Source organism: Apium graveolens, chromosome 11, assembly GCF_009905375.1.
Source record: "Apium graveolens cultivar Ventura chromosome 11, ASM990537v1, whole genome shotgun sequence".
NCBI classification, from domain to species: domain Eukaryota; kingdom Viridiplantae; phylum Streptophyta; class Magnoliopsida; order Apiales; family Apiaceae; genus Apium; species Apium graveolens.
Window position 1 is genome coordinate 181,159,312 of NC_133657.1, and position 5,655 is coordinate 181,164,966.

A 5,655-nucleotide genomic window follows, 5' to 3' on the forward strand; every position below is an offset into this window, starting at 1 on the left:
GTGATGAACGAGAAAATGAAGGGCAATATTACAAATTGGTCTTGTTTATCTCTAGTATATTATGCTTGTGTTATTAGTGAAAGTTAAATTTTGATGATTAGTCCCCATTCCCAAATATGTTCACCTTTCACTGTGTCTAAATTCTTTGTATTTTATCAATAACATCATCTCCTCTCGTGCTCACCGTCTCTTTAAAATTTAAAATTGTAATTGAACCTTATAATGTACATTTTATAATTTTATTATATTTAATTATATTTTCTAATCATCTTAACAATCAAATATATTTTTGATTCCATATTTTTATTAAAATTTATTGATTGCTTTTGTTTAACTGAATTACTATAAAAATTATCTCATTACACTACACCATATAAGGCCTATCGCAACGCTCCCTTGAAGAATGTTACCTGATATGTTACCCTAGATATGGTACTCATAAGCTAATCTAACATTGTAGTTTTTTTTATCGTACGGAACCCGCAGCCGCTACCATTCGGGTGCACACTGGGTAAAACCACGGGCTCACGCAATAGCCTGCAAACCACGTGAACCAAGGTAAATCGCATTTAAGTAACAGACTCTGGCTCAGGAGGTATATTCATATATTCTCCTCCATAGAATTCGAACATGTGACCAAGAGGATTGTTATCCCCTCTTTAACCAACTGAACCAACCATTGGGTGTTGTTTTTGTGTTACCTTAGCCAAAAAATTGATGTTGCATTAGGTAGAAAGTGTTGCAGCTTGGAGCATTTTTGTCAAAGTGTTACCTTAGAGTATTGAAACATAATTATAATATTTTTAAGATTAAATATTAATTTTAATTCATTTTTCAAGAATCTAAGCTGATATACTAATACAAATTTAATAAATGAGATATGTGATACACGAATATCTTTATAACAAAATTAAAAAAAAATGTAATATACAAATTTTTATAAAATATTAAAATACATAAAAATTGTATAATAAATTGAATATTAATTATTACATAACTGTTGCAGTTTGGGCATGAACATATATCCAAATTATGGGCCGAGTAATTTGTAGAGAGGGGGAAATTTGGGGAAAAATCTACCCAAATCTTTTCAGACAAATTGAGAATTTTGGCAAGTCAAACTAGTCCGCCTCTCATTCTATCTTAACACACACTCTCTCATTACCCATCTCTCTCAGCACACTCTCTCTGTCTACCACTCTCTCGTTACTCTCTCTCTATCTCTTTAGGTGCAAGTAGACACGCAATGGCTACATGGTTTGAGAATAATATTTCCTAGGGAAAACCATTCAGACCCACTTCAATTCAAATGGAGGTTCAGTTTATTTGAATAACATCCCTCACAACTATTGACTAAGATACACTTTATAGAAATGTTGAGACAATAAGTAAAACTATTTTGATTTGTCAAGATAGGAAACCCTTAACAGTGGTAGTCCCTTTTTAAAGGGAACCAGGGTTTGAATATACTATCTAACTGGAAGATGTAGTTAAATCCCCTCTAGTATACTGGAGTTTCATGATAGTGAAGAACACATTCATATAACCAAAGAAATCATTTAATGCTAAATCATTAATTATGTGAGTTCAGTTGTTCATTCAGAACAAGAGGCATCTCACTCATTGAGACAATGCCTTTCTTAAATTCAGATTGATGTGATACCTGTCTCTGCAAAATTACAACCAAAATCTTGTAAATCAGTCTTGAAATCAAACTCACATAATCACCGTATCAGATCACTAATCATCTCATGAATGTGGGTTAAATACCAATACCTGAAGGCAATTTTACAACTTTTGAATTCATGGTGAAGTCTTTCACTAAAGCTAATAATCATAAATATATCATTTAAATCACATGTATCTAAAACTATGCTCTTAAATCTTTAATCAATTTTCATAGACTTTAACCACAGTGACATCTTCTATCCACCTCATCAGTGACTATCTATCAGCCATTGATAAGTGTTAGTCCATCAATGGCTATTCTAACAGCACAACCATTGATGGTTTAAATTGTTCGATCAACTGTTACTTCATAGCAGTTGATAAAGGTACATGTTGTATTGTATCTCCACATGATAAAACAATTACTTTAACATATATAGGTATGAAGAAAGGGAGTGAACACTCTAAGAGTAGGGAACTGCTCTGGTACTAGTCAACAAAAGAGAAGTGTGAATTAGAGGTAAATTAATTCTTCCGATCATGCAAGTAAGACATGGAGTTCCACCTTAGAAGGTGTTAAGTGGAATTTATGTCTACGTAGAACGTCCTATAAAGGCTTGGATTGGTGTTTTGTACTCAAGTATTTTATGTATCTGATTAGTTTTTGTAGTGTTTTGCATTTCAGGCATTAATAAGGGATCAAGGAGAGTTAGCATTGTTTTGGTGCTAAAGTGGTGTTAGGAGGGTGACTTGGAAGTTTGATCGTGGAACATGGAAGTATGTCGAGGTTTAATCACTTTTTTATATTTAGAATTTAAATTCTCTTACTGGTAATATAACATGGATATTTAAAAATTGGAGAAAACATTGGATTTCATTGCTAGTTGTTGTGGTTAGGTGTCAAATGGCTAGTAGCCGGCTCATTTTATATGAGTAGTCTAGGGTTAAACTAGATGGAGCGAAATGCACTCGTTCAGAAATCATGTAAAAAAAAGAAAAAAAAGAAAAAAAAAAGAAAAAAAAAGAAAAAAATATGTGTCGATGCATAATTGATCACGAGTGGGCTCTTTAATACACGAGTTATTAATTTCTTAGGGGACTTTGTGCCTAGTGACCTACGGCTTTTATAGTTTGGGATCCACTAACCTAATGCTCGCTATATGGTTATTATTGTATAAGTCTTTTGTGGACCTCACTAATTGCACGGTCAAATAAGCATATTTGTGATTGTTTATGTGTTATAAATAAAAGCATAAAACATATAATAACTCCGACAATAGAATTGAAGTGTTGTTAATCATTTTGAGTTTAGCGTTTATTCTATTTATAACCTTGTGATTGCCTTGATGAGTAATGAGTCATGATTATTGATCTAGTTGCGACTATATATCTGTTAAACAATTGCACACAGGCACATTTCTGGCTTGTGAGTTGATTTGTGGAATTTGATTGATCTTTGTGCGAATAACTTCATTTGTTGAGATGTTACTTATTGGTTTGTTTAGTTTTTCTGAGGGGATCATTGCATTCATGTTAGTTGCATTCATGCATTTTTATTTCTTGTTCTTTGTGTCTGTTTATACTTGAGGACAAGCATCGGTTCAAGTTTTAGAGTGTGTTAAGTGGCATTTATGTCTACATAGAACATCCTATAAAGGTTTGGATTAGTATTCTGTACTCTAGTATTTTGTGTATTTGATTTGTTTTTGTAGTGTTTTGCATTTCAGGCATAAATAAGGGATCAAGGAGATTTAGCATTGTTTTGCTGCTAAAGTGGTGTTACGAGGGTGTCTAGGAAGTTTGCTCGTAGAACACCATCTCAAACCTGTCAAGAAAACAAGCAGAAGTAGAAATTCCAGAATGTCAGCGCGCCCGCTCTCTAATAGTGCGCGCCCGCGATGGAACTACAGAGAGACAGAACCCTGTTTCAAGTAGAGAACTGATTTTCTGGAATTCTAATTTGCATGGGCTACTATATAATGATGACTTAAGGTCGTTTTTCACAAGAAGCACGTAACGGAGCTTAAGCAGAAGACATCGAGAAGACCTAGGAGCACAAATACAACAAAAGAGAAGAAAAACTTGTTTATACTTGTGATTCTTTAATTGAGTTGTAATCTTGGATGCTAGTTTTCTTATTTGTTAATCTCTATTGAAGCGAAAGTGAATATAGGGGTTTAGAACTTGTTATTCTAGCATAGGTTCATGTATTTGATATGCATGATTCATAGGTAATTTTAACCATATTACTTGCCCTATGTAATCATGATAGATAACTTGCACATTAAACCGTTATGTTGTCAAATTCTATAGACATATAGGGTCTCAATATAATTGGTGTTTATTCTTGTTCTATCTCTTTAGTGGATGTATGGTAGTAGGGTATTCGTACAACGAAAGTTGGCATTTACTAGTTTCTTGTTATCTGATTAGTGTCATCACCATTTCATGCTAAGGTTAAGAATAAAGGGACTAATGAATGAAGTATTTAATGAAGTTAGAATCCCATGTTTGTGTCATATAAGTAAATCAAACCTTTTAATCTCTTAGTTAATTGCATGTTAGTTAATATCTTAGTTATAAACAATCTCAAATTTTTATCATCTTAGCATTGAATAATAACCATACCATTGTTGCATAAGTGCATAGATTGAAGTTAATCTAAACCAGTCTCTGTGGGAACGAACTAGAAATAATTCAATATTACTTGTGAACGCGTACACTTGCGTGAATATTAGCGCGTATTTTCGTCCTAACAAGTTTTTGGCGCCGCTGTCGGGGACTCGGTGTTAATTTTTAGTTTATGTTCTTGACATCAGTGATTGTTAAAGTTCACTGACTCAGATATTTTACTTACTTGTTTGCTTGTTGCTTTTTCTGGTACTCTAGAGAGCGTTTATACTAACGCGTTCTCGATCTCGAAAGAGAACACTGAATAAAGCGGTGGAAGAAGTTTTAGTAGAGGAAGAAGTTCTTGTAGTAGAGGAGAAAGTTGATGAAGAAGCTCTTGTTGCAATGGGTAAACCAGAAATAAATACAAAGGCTCTGATGGACTACTCTCAGCCGAAGATCAATGATATTCAGTCTAGCATTGTTAGACCAGCCATCTCGGCTAACACTTTTGAAATCAAGGCTAGCACGATTCAGATGGTGCAGAACTCGGTTCAGTTTGGGGGTTCTCCAACGGAAGATTCCAATATGCATATTAGAGATTTCATCGAGACATGTGACACCTTCAAATTGAACAATATGTCTAAAGATGCTATAAAGCTATGTCTTTTCCCATTCTCTCTAAGGGATAAAGCTAAGTGTTGGTTGCATTCTCTACCACCAGGCTTTATCACCAAGTGGGAAGAACTTGTTCAGAAGTTTCTCACTAAGTTCTTTCCTATGGCGAAGACTGCTGCAATCAGGAATGCTCTTACTCAATTTGCGCAGCAATCGAGAGAATCTTTGTGTGAAGCTTGAGATCATTATAAGAAGATGCTTAGAAAGTGTCATCATCATGGGATGCCTGACTGGATGATCATTAACTGCTTTTATAATGGTTTGGGTGTGACTTCTAGACCCATGCTTGATACAACATCAGGTGGAGCCTTATGGGCTAAGAGCTACGATGAAGCACATGATTTGATTGAACTGATGGCTGCTAATGAATACCAGAACCCATCTCAGAGACTGACTCAAGGCAAGGTAGCGGGAATTCTGAAGGTAGATGTAGCTACTGCTATAGCTGCTCAACTTAAGGCTTTGATGATAAAGGTGGATTCTTTGGCTAATTATGAAATTAATCAGATCACTAGTGTCTGTGAGCTTTGTGCTGGTGCCCATGAGACAGAGCAGTGTGCTATTTCTAGTGAATCAGCTCAGTTCGTGAGCAACTTTCAGAGGTCGCAGCAACCAGTTACAGCCACCTATCATCCTAACAACCGCAATCATCCTAACTTTAGCTGGAGCAACACTCAAAATGCGGTGCAACAGCCTTAT

General features: G+C 35.0%; 1 non-coding gene across 1 annotated transcript; it reads right to left on the reverse strand.

Moving 5' to 3' along the window:
* Nucleotides 1-5,073: 5,073 nt before the first annotated feature.
* LOC141699023 (small nucleolar RNA R71) lies at nucleotides 5,074-5,180 on the reverse strand. Its single transcript, XR_012565514.1, has one exon. It is a non-coding gene; the product is annotated as a small nucleolar RNA R71 (small nucleolar RNA).
* Nucleotides 5,181-5,655: the final 475 nt, after the last annotated feature.